The sequence below is a fragment of the Echiichthys vipera genome (assembly GCF_963691815.1).
Source record: "Echiichthys vipera genome assembly, chromosome: 22".
Lineage (NCBI taxonomy): Eukaryota > Metazoa > Chordata > Actinopteri > Perciformes > Trachinidae > Echiichthys > Echiichthys vipera.
In genome coordinates, this window is record NC_139847.1 from 1,159,536 (window position 1) to 1,171,304 (window position 11,769).

General features: G+C 43.7%; 2 long non-coding RNA genes across 2 annotated transcripts; one reads left to right on the forward strand and one right to left on the reverse strand.

Annotated features, from left to right (window-relative positions):
• Nucleotides 1-1,423: 1,423 nt before the first annotated feature.
• Nucleotides 1,424-3,736, reverse strand: LOC310964450. Its single transcript, XR_014593738.1, has 6 exons — nucleotides 3,714-3,736; nucleotides 2,851-2,969; nucleotides 2,642-2,766; nucleotides 2,406-2,537; nucleotides 2,159-2,270; nucleotides 1,424-1,542 (listed from the first exon to the last, which is right to left on the reverse strand). It is a non-coding gene; the product is annotated as an uncharacterized lncRNA (long non-coding RNA).
• Nucleotides 3,737-9,570: 5,834 nt separating this feature from the next.
• Nucleotides 9,571-10,562, forward strand: LOC310964454. The gene is made up of 5 exons (XR_014593742.1): nucleotides 9,571-9,595; nucleotides 9,720-9,838; nucleotides 9,916-10,037; nucleotides 10,203-10,334; nucleotides 10,473-10,562. It is a non-coding gene; the product is annotated as an uncharacterized lncRNA (long non-coding RNA).
• Nucleotides 10,563-11,769: the final 1,207 nt, after the last annotated feature.

The window sequence follows — 11,769 nt, forward strand, 5'->3', positions numbered from 1 at the left end:
TTAAAGTATAAACACGGCTGCTTTCAGACATAAACCTCATAGAACATGTTGACAACAGCAGTTTGATCACATCCATAATCAGATCTCTACAGCAGCGATCTGTCAATTTAAATACTATCAAATATAACGTCTTGTGTTCAGGTCCCTAATGTCCTTACATCAACTGTTCTGATATTATAAAACATAGAGAGAAAAAGCAGCTCACCACAGACGTGTTCTGGTTCCTCGTTGCTCCTCCGTCTGATTGTCAGGTGGCTCTTCCTCTGTCTTTAAACTCATCACTGATGCCCTGTGGATATGTACTGTAAATGTTCTGCCAATGTCACCAACTGGCTCATTTTGATATCATTCATTAAAAGAACAAACACAGAAAGAAAGTATCACCATGTGACAGAGACAGACTCTTGTTTGAGGTGTTTTAAAAACTCACTTCAGCTGAGTTGGGGTTCAGTTTTATCCTCCAGTGACATTCAAAGTTCATAAGTTCAATCTGTACGCTGATGACACCGTTTTCTATATTAGCATTATATTAGAGTTCAGTTCAGGTGAGGGACATCGCCTCTGGCCCGGAAACTGTTTAATGAACATTTGAATTCCTCACTTTACATGTAAGGAGACATTCAGAGTTCGGAGAGAGTTCATATTGATCAGAACCACCAAAGGTTGTTTGATGTGACAACACTGAATATTTAAAGTTGAAGGGTGGAGATAAGTTGTTCTTTCGCCTTAATAAATGTTTGATCACATGGAGAGACTGTTGCTTCATTAAAATCACAAACAAGTGTATGAGACAGAAGTGAACTGAGCCCACTGATGCAAAATAGTTGCACATTTAGTTATTTGTATCCTTCAGTGATACTTATATTCATCTAATCTGTGATAAAGTCTTTACACGTTAAAATGATGCCATCAGAAGAAGAAGACTATCATTTTCATGCCTAGGCCTGTAGGTTACTTCACTCCTGTCGTGCATGCTCACTCATGATGTCCTTGCTGTCATAATAGCAAACATGCAAACACAGAAGTGTGCAATTACAATGTGAATCAACAGATAAAATAATGATAATTGCTTACAGGTCGTTCACATGGTTCAAGGCAACAAGACAAACCAAAGGAGGAAGGCAGCAAATAAAGCCTCTAATTAGGTGAGTGGAAACACCTGAGGGGGGCGTGTCCTTTCCAAGCCAGACTGCCTCAGGTGTGGTCAGGTGAGCTCTGTTTATTGCCACAGGTGAATAATATGTTGCAGTGTAACGAGCCACATTAAAGCCACATAGATTTCTCCTCTCATATTTCTAAACATGAACAGAAATAAAAGAAGAGGCTGGAACATGAATGCTGAAGCGTTTATTGCAGTAAATCTAAAAGCTTGTGTTTGCAGTGGTAATCATGAAACAGACTGGTCCAACTGCAGCATAGCTGATCAGCTGTCCATGTCCACACTGACTGGGGATGTGAAATCAGCTGCTGATGATCACATCTTCTTGGCACATGCGAAGAAATTTTTCTTTGAGCAGCGTACGTCACGCCACCATACCCATTCTAGGAAAAAAACAGAAAACATCCCATTCAGTGGTTCATCAAACACAAATGTCTGAATACAAACAGAATTGTTTCTTCACATTTCCTGATAATGGACGAACATTTTTGTCTTAAGAACGTGAAATACTGAGAGAAAAAGGGCCGGGACTGCTTCCATATGGCTCGCAGACATTTTGTCATGGCTGCTTTATAAATGTACTGAATATCGAGTACAGCTGCCCTGTAGTTTCCCAACTTGGGATCAATAAAGTATATCTATCTATCTCAAAGTGCTCGTTTCACATTGATGAAGGTCACCTGTTCAGGAGGAGGTTCATGATAAACGATGATGATGCTAAAAACTTCCATTCTGTTTGTGTTTAAGTGTATTTCTGTGGTAGAGTTACAGCGCCACCTGCTGTAATGGCCCGGCATGTGTACTATGGTCGTGTTTTGTGGTCTAATACACTTTTTTGTCCCTTGAGCTGGTTATACGTGTTGAATTTCCAGATCCTGTGTCTTTTCTCGAGGCGGCCGGTCGCTCTCTCCTCATAGGGAACAAAGAAACCCTACGTGTACACACGTCCTTAGCTCTCAGTCTAAAAACGACCTTTCTGTCGACTCTATTTTTCCTTACCAAAATTGATAATCATTTCGACACAGTCCTCTTGTCCGGCAGCGTTGTTAGGTTCACCCAATGCCCATCTACGGTAGTCCAGTTCAGATCCATCAGTGTATGTGAACTTGTTCTGGAAAGGATCAGTGATGACATGTGACACACACACTCCTCTATGTATCAGACATCAGGCTCTTTCCTCCCGTTCAACCATCACTGAGTTCCAATCTGTCTGCTCTCTGATCACAATCACACATTCACTGCTCACCCCTGATCTTACGACTCCGATCCAGGCAGTTTGGAGTTCTCTTGTTGCACGCCAGTTCAAACAAACCAGGTTATACACATCATCTCTACTGTGCATTGTCACCAGACCAGCATTCAAACTGCGGCAGTGTTCCTGAAATCAACAGAAATGTGAGCAAGTGTTGGACTTCACTGTCTGCACAAGATGAGGAGAGATTAATTATCATTCTCTCTGATCCCTGTGTGTGTTTGCATCACCTCTGCTTCACTGAAGGTTTTTGGAGTCTTGAAGTATTTAACACAGCGATCGTCATCAAGGCGGCTCCATCCGTCACCACATGGTCTGTCTGGATATTGCCTACATAAGAACAGTTCTGCACCAGCTGTAGGAACACAAGTGCTTTAATAACCAGGTTTTGGGGGTTTTAGCTTATTCAATACATGGTTGCTGAACCCATTGTACTTACGAGGAATTACAAGTGTCATAGTGTCCTGGACATGGACCAACATCAGGACAGCAATTAACACAACTGGACGCATGACTCAGGCCTCACTAACTCTCAGAGATCCACAGCTGGAATATGACCTGGAAATGTGAACGTTTTAAGTTTGAATGTAGAAAAACAACCAAGTACTCAACACTGCACAGGTTTAAGGTGATCAAACTCACATATTCACTACATCCTATTAAATTACACTTTAAACTAGACATAACTCAACGTCAAATCCCATCATGTTGTATTCTTCCATAATGTAGGATGTAAACATACAAGATAAAACATGTTAAGTTGTTGAATAACATTGTTAATAATATACAAAGACTTGAGCAATGTGTCTCAGTCCTAATTTGCTTTGCATCTCAACCATAGGACCATTATTTCTTTGTGTCTTCTGTAATTTAATCTCTAGAAAGGCTGATATAGTGAGTGGAGACCCCCAGGGTTCAAGTCTTGGACCCCTAATGTTCAGTCTGTAGATGCTGTCATTAAGACACATCATTCAGTTATAATTACATCAAACACTGTTACTGTAAATTCGATGATACACAGCTGTACATATCTCTGTCTCCTGGAAACACTGTCTCTGTAAACAGACTTGTTTGATGTTTAGGGAAATTCACTTTTTAAAGTATAAACACGGCTGCTTTCAGACATAAACCTCATAGAACATGTGGACAACAGCAGTTCGATCACATCTATAATCAGATCTCTACAGTAGCGATCTGTCAATTTCAAGACTATCAAATATAACGTCTTGTGTTCAGGTCCCAAATGTCCTTACATCAACTGTTCTGATATTATAAAACATAGAGAGAGAAAAAGCAGCTCACCACAGACGTGTTCTGGTTCCTCGTTGCTCCTCCGTCTGATTGTCAGGTGGCTCTTCCTCTGTCTTTTAACTCATCACTCATGCCCTGTGGATATGTACTGTAAATGTTCTGCCAATGTCACCAACTGGCTCATTTTGATATCATTCATTAAAAGAACAAACACTGAAAGTATCACCATGTGACTCAGAGACAGACTCTTGTTTGAGGTGTTTAAAAAAACTCAGCAGAAACTCACTTCAGCTGAGTTGGGGTTCAGTTTGAGCCCCCAGTGACATTCACAGTTGATTAGCTCAATCTGTACGCTGATGACACCGTTTTCTATATGAGCAGAGTAGCACCATTAAAACTGTGTTCCTTTGAATCTGTGAGATCTAACTCAGCTTCAACTCAGTCCAGTTTGGGTCTTTTCCATCCCTGACCCAGGTGTGGCTCCACTAAGAGAGCTGAAGTGACCCTCTTATATTTTCACACTGACCCTTACAGAGTCTCTCTCTCTCTGTGTGTAAGGTGATGAAGTCTGTACTGAGTTCAGTTCAGGTGAGGGACATCGCCTCTGGCCCAGAAACTGTTTAATGAACATTTTAATTCCTCACTTTACATGTAAGGAGACATTCAGAGCTTGGAGCGAGTTCATATTGATCAGAACCACCAAAGGTTGTTTGATGTGACAACACTGGATATTTGAAGTTGAAGGGTGGAGATGTCAAATATTATTCAACACTCACACGGCAAAAACAGGTGAGGGATGAAGATCAGGAAAAAAACAAGCCCCAACCAGTCAATTCTAGTTTGAACCATTGCAGAAGTGCCAAAAATTGCGAAAAGAGTGGCCGTGTGTAACCATTCTGCGTGCATCGTTGTGTTTGTTCACTTCTATCTCATACAAGGTTTATTATTTTATGTTAAGAAGCAACAGTCTCTCCTTGTGATCAATTACAACATTATGGAGAAAAAACAACTGAACATTTATTCCAAATATTTGACATCTCCACATTTAAACTTTAAATATCCAGTGTTGTCACATCAAACAACCTTTGGTGGTTCTGATCAATATGAACTCGCTCCGAACTCTGAATGTCTCCTTACATGTAAAGTGAGGAATTCAAATGTTCATTAAACAGTTTCCGGGCCAGAGGCGATGTCCCTCACCTGAACTGAACTAAAATATAATGCTAATATAGAAAACGGTGTCATCAGCGTACAGATTGAACTTATGAACTTTGAATGTTCTCATGTGTCCAGGTCGTCGTTTTCCCCAAAGCATCAGTCAAAAGTAACTGGACGTGGTTATTTGTCTAGGAAGACTTTTCACCTCTCATCCAAGAGGCTTCATCAGATTATGTGCACATCTGACCAGGACCGGGACCAGGCTGGGTCTGGTCCAACTAACTGGTGTAGAGATCCAGGTATTTAACCTCTCACAAGGCCGATGATGTCATTGGAACCCTTTGAGCTCCGAGTGCCAACGCCCGTCGTTAGAGTGACAGTCGTTGGTGGGAAGTAGGTCTGGACTTTGTTAGTGCTGGTTTAGTCCCAGCCTGGTCCTGGTCCTGGTCTGGTGGTTGGTGGAAGTAGGTCTGGACTTGGTTAGTGCTCTATTGAGTCTTAACGACAGTCGTTGGCGTCAAAGGAGGCCATTTGTGAATAGTTGTTCTTTGAGGTTAGATTGTTGAATGAAGGGGTGAAAGGGCAGCATTGGAAACTGGAGATAAGTGGCATCTCAGACCTCGTCCTCCTCTGTTTAGCCATGGTTTCTCTACTTTTCCTCCTCTTTCAAACCATCTGTCCTCTCTGTCCAGGATGTGGACGTTGTTGTCATCAGAGGAGTGGGCTTTCTCCTTGAGATGTGAGTGGGCAGCAGAGTCCAGGCCTGAGGAGTGAGCTCTCCTGTGTTGATGTACTGGTCTCTGTCTGAGTGTGTTACTGGGTTTGAAACACACAGGGATACAGTGTTTGTTGAAGACCCTCCTGAGTTTCTCTGATACCCCAGACAATTGATGACAATCACTGTGCCAAATTTATCGGGAGATAAAAAATTTCAGTGATGCACAGGTGGGGTCAAATCATGGATGCATGACTCAGGGTATTAATACTCTGGGTTTTGAGTTCTTGACTGATAGCTGATGACAATACAGAGTATTTGAGAATTGGAAATAAATACAACTTGAACAGTCTAAGAAGAAATTTCATCTCCTTCTCTTCATTCCTGTGTTCTGATCGGCACGCCATAATTGTTTGCTGTTAAACCTTGTACGATTTAGCGCTACTCCGTTACCTTCAAAACATTGGTCCTTCGAGCCAGATAACAGTATTCAAGATGGAGTTGGATAGAGAAATAAATCCTACTCTGAGGCCTCGCCGGCAAACACGTAGACCTAGCTGATTCAGGGACTTCGAGGTGGACTATGGGGATCCCTATTGCAGAGAATGCCAGAAATCTACCATGACCTACTTCAGGGGGTGGGATGCTTATACCACGGGAGGATCCAGTCCAGATGACCTCCTTCCATCCAGCACAGACTCCCTCGGCTAGCTTCCACGGGAATCCAGCTTACCAAGAGAATCCTCAGCTAGCCCCGAGCCGCCATCAGAGGAGAGACTGGAGCAGTTCTGTCTAGGGATGCTCGATATTGGCTTTTCTGCCGATATCCGATATTCCGATATTGTCCAACCCTTAATTTCCGATACCGATATCACCCGATACCGATATATGCAGCCTTTTTACACCAAAATTCATCACATATCACCTATTATGGAATTAACACATTATGCCTAATTCTATTGTGATGCCCCACTGGATGCATACATAAATGCAACACGGCTTTTCAAATGTAAACACAGTCCGTACAAAATAAGTTATTGAAAAAAGTGCCATTCATTTATTTGTTTGTGTTTTTAGAGAGAATATTTTGCCTCAAACAACACTACAGACAACATCACAACAAGGAAGATGCATAGCTTCAGTCCAGAGTAGTAAACAAACTTAGTTTTCTTTTTCCAGACTGAGTAACGACTGAGTAATAACTTGGCAAATAATACAATCAATAAATTAGCAGTTAAGCTCAACATGCTAACCTGTATTGGATCTAACGGATACAGCACCAGAAATTACCTTCTCGACGTGACTGTAAACAATGCTGTGCAATTCGGGTAAGCACTGGTCTGAGAAATACTTGCGCCTGGGCGTTATACAGACATAACGGGGCTCCAGGAACTCCACACGTTTGGTGAATCCGGCATCCTGAACGATAGAAAAAGTTTGTTTCTCGGTGTCGGCTGTTGCTTCTTCTCATCACTTTGCTGCACAGATGTAGCGTTTAACTCCGCATGATTCTTCTGGAGGTGGATGATCAAATTAGATGTATGAAAGGAAGACTCCTCGTTTCCTCCTCTCATAACTAACGCCTTGTATTCATTGCAAAGCGCACATTGACTGTTAGTAGATGACACTTGGAAATACTTCCAAACCACGGACATCTCATGCACCGGGAGAGCTGAAGCTTGTTAGCCACGGTTAGCAACCTACGAGTGAAGCGTGTTGTTGTTGTTATACGTCATCAAGCACGCGCCTGTAAACGGCCCGTGTTGCATTCAGGTACACTCGGAAATGCTGAAGCCTACAGAACTAACATCGGTTGTAAAAACCCGATACCGATAATTCCCGATATTACATTTTTGACTCAATATCGGCCGATAATATCGGTGGGCCGATATTATCGGACATCCCTAGTTCTGTCCTATTTGAGTATACAGCCCCCTACCAGGGTAGCCCCTACCAGGAGCCACACTTCCAAGCCGAGATGAGAGCCATTCAAGAAGAGAACGCCAGGCTAGCACAATCCCGTCAGGCTTTCCAGACAGGCATGATGCCTTTGATGATGCCCGAAGTGAAATCAAAGAGCTAATCGAAGTAGCTCGCTCCCTGAGAGTGGATATGGGTCGAGCCACTGGTCCAACCCCACTATATCTGCACCCAAACCCTCAACCAGCCGGCACTGCAGTCTCCCAGAGCTACTCAGTTCCGACTGGATTACTAAGGGAAGAGGATGAATTGCCTGACCCTCCGCCATGGCCTGAAATGGTTGAAGACCTGCACAACATCGTTCTTAACCTTATGTCTGAGCCTGCTGGTAGCCAACCCTACTACACCCTTAAAGATGATGCTTATCCGCCTGATGCTTATATATGATGCTGCAACCTGAGCACCCATACATGGCTCCTAACACTGGCATCCCTTTCTATCGCCAAGAGAACCCTCCTCCGCCATCTTTTTATCCTGCACCAGCCTGTGCAGGTTCAATGTGCTCAGCGCCCGCAGCCTACTCTACAGAGCTCTTCAAATATCCGGTACTTGTGGACCACCTTATGCTAGAGAAAGCCAGGCTCAATGCTGACACCTTTTTAAACTCGCCAACCCTTATACACATACCATGGCAGCCCTCCATGATCAGTATAGTCAACCGCATCAACTCGCCCTTAGGGAGATAACAGGCATCCTGGAAGCCTCTGAAGTCAAGCGCGGAGACACTGCAGCATTCTGGAGATTCTCCCGCCTGATACAATCTTTGGTTGGCTTGTTGCAGACCCTGGGACCTGAAGGGGAAATTTAACTAAACTGTGGCTCACATGTAGCTCGACTGCTGAGCAAACTTCCACCGGAATAGCGAGGATAGAGTCAAGAATAAAGCCTATTGTGCCTACTGCAAGAGCGCGGAGCATTACCTCAGCCAGTGCGGTGATGTTGCCAAGCTCTCCAAAGACCAGCTCAAACACTGGATCCTGGCCAATAAACGATGCTGGCGATGTGCACGAAAGCATCAAGCAGCCCAGTGCAACCTGAAGAAACCATGTAACATCTGCCAGGCAAAACACCTGTCTGCTCTCCATGAGGTAAATACCAGCCCAGAGAGGGCTCATGGAGGTGCGGCAGTCCAGGAAGAGAGCTGCCTAACCAGCTCTTCCGCTGATGATCTGTACCTAGACCGGCAGGGAGTCGAAAATCGGGTCATGTTAAAGGTTGTGCCGGTGCTTGTACAGTATGGGGAGCGGACCTTGGACACCTTTGCAATCCTTGACAACGGATCAGACATGACCATGCTGTTGCCAGGAGCCGCTAAGTCTCTCTGCATGAAGGGCCTTCCTGAAGATCTTCCCCTATGCACAGTCTGTCAAGATATCCAAGTGCTGCATGGACACACAGTGTCTTTCCGTATTTCTCCTGCTGCCGAACCTCAGACCAGCTGTGACATTGACAGTGCCTTCACAGCTACCCGTCAGTTTGGCTCAGTATACCTACCCGGTTGATTGTCTTCATGCAAAGTTTAGACACATACGCGGCCGTCTCATACCTGCCCTAAAGGAAGCAGAACCTTTACTCTTCATTGGGTCCGATCAGCCCTATCTTATAACACCAGTTGAGCCAGTCAGGCTTGGGCCCCCAAGAGGCCCCGCTGCAGGCCGCACCTGGCTTGGGTGGACTCTCCAAGGTCCCATCAAGAGCATGGGGCTTGATGAAGTTCAAACTTTCCCCTCATGCCCTGTGGACATGCTGATGTTCTGCCAATGTCACCAACTGGCTCATTTTGATGTAATTCATTATTTGAACAAACACTGAAAGAAAGTAAGTTTGCTAATATAGAAAACTGCGTCATCAGCAAACAGACTGATATTATGAACCCCAACTCAGCTGACATGAGTTTCTGCTTGTTTTTCTCTTTCTGTATTTGTTCTTTTAATGAATGATATCAAAATGAGCCAGTTGGGGACATTGGCAGAACATTTACAGTACATATCCACAGGGCATGAGTGATGAGTTTAAAGACAGAGGAAGAGCCACCTGACAATCAGACAGAGGAGCAACGAGGAACCAGAACACGTCTGTGGTGAGCTGCTTCTTCTCTCCGTAGAATAGAAGACCTCTCTATTGTCAATAAATTAGGTATTCATTCAATTTTAAATTAACATAGTGCAGCATGTATTCACACTTTTAACTCGTAACATTTCCAGGTCATATTCCAGTTGTGGAGCTCTGAGAAATAGTGAGGCCTGAGTCATGCGTCCAGCTGTGGTGACTGCTGTCCTGATATTGGTCTGTGTCCTGGACACTGTGACTGGGAATTTTCACAGTAAGTACCATAATATCACCAACACATTATTGGATTTAAACTCAAACTTCGTCATTTAAGCTCTTGTGTCCCCACAGTGTTTTTATATCCTCAATGTGAAAAACAGCCAGCTGAACCATGTGGTGACGGATGGAGCCGCATCGATGACGATCGCTGTGTTAAATTAATCAATACTCAAAAAACTTTCAATGATGCAGAGGTGATGGACACACACACACACACACACACACACACACACACACACACACACACACACACACGCATGCGCGCACATGCCGACGGCCGCTCCCACGCCAACGCCCACGCCTAGGCACACGCACATGGCACACACTTCTAATTTTGATTACATTTCTGTTGATTTCAGGAACACTGCCGCTCCTTAAATGGTCATCTGGTGTCAGTGCACGATGAGGACCAGTTTCTTAACCTCATGTGTTCGACCTGGAATTTAAACTCTGAACTGACATTTTTTTGGATAGGAGCCCAAAGATCAGGGGTGAGCAGTGAATGTGTTATAGATTGGCTGTTAGTGAACTCATTGATGGATGAATGGGAGGAAAGAGCCTGATGTCTGATACATAGAGGAGTGTGTGTGTCACATGTCATCACTGATCCTCACCTTTGTGTTTTTCAGGCAGAGTTCAGAAACACTGATGGATCTGACTTTAACTACAACTTTTGGTATCCTAGTGAGCCAGACAACACTCATGCACAAGAGGCCTGCGTTGATTCAAGTTTCTTTAGTAAGTGAAGGCTGAATTTGTAATTTAAAGAAACGATGGAAGCAAGTTTTCAAGATGAGATAGGTCTCTGCTGATGGTGGTGGCGCCTGCTGCCGTGGTCCTGCATGGCGCTTCCTGCTGCTATTATCACTATTACTCATATTAACTATCATTAGTTTATAAATTATAACATTTGCATCCATAAAAACATCATGAGTAATACATCTCACTGTATCACAGCTGTTATTACCTCTACTCATCATTGATCATATTCTATACCACCATAATTATTATCATTGTCATATTCTGTCACCTCAGCTGTGCTTGTTTCTACTATTCTACTTTATTAACTGGCATAACATGTAAGTCATATGACACTAAACGTGATGTTTTGTGTGTTATCCAGCCTTTGGACTATGGAGGGATGTTCCCTGCTCAGAGAAGAAGTTCTTTGCGTGCGCCAAGAAGATGTGATCATCAGCAGCTGATTTCACTTCTCCAGTCAGTGTGGACATGGACAGCTGATCAGCTGTGCTGCAGTTGGACCAGTCTGTTTCATGATAACCACTGCAAACACAAGCTTTTAGATTTACTGCAATAAACGCTTCAGCATTCATGTTCCAGCCTCTTCTTTCATTTCTGTTCATGTTTAGAAACATGAGAGGAAAAATCTTGATCAACTTCTTCCAGATGCATCTGTTTTTTATGTGGAAAAATATCTGATGGTCACTAATCCAATAATGTTATTTGAATGTAGTACCTCAGCCCCACCACGTGTAGGCGCATCAGGTGCTCAGTGTCATCACCATTGAACGTGACCTCAGTCTGAGCCGAGCGCCACCTTCCTTAGAGCTACTGACCCGAGCAGCCGCGCGTAAACGAGCCGACCAACCGGGGTATTTTTGACCTGACCCCACCTCATATCTGGGAACTATTGCCTCATCTAGCCATGGTGAGCTCACTGAGGTCTAATGAACAAGGTCTACTATCCGTCCCAAATACCAGGCTCAGAAACCAAGGGTTCATTCGTGGTTCCCTCCCAGAAATGGTCTCGCCCAAGTCATGAAAAGAGTCAGTTTAAAGTATTAAAAAGCAGTTTGTCCTATAGCGTCTGATCTTGCCTTCTATGTAGTCGTGTTTATTGTTTCTATTATTGCTCATTTTTAACTAGTTCATCACTTTAAATCTGTCTCTTGTGAATGCCCAACT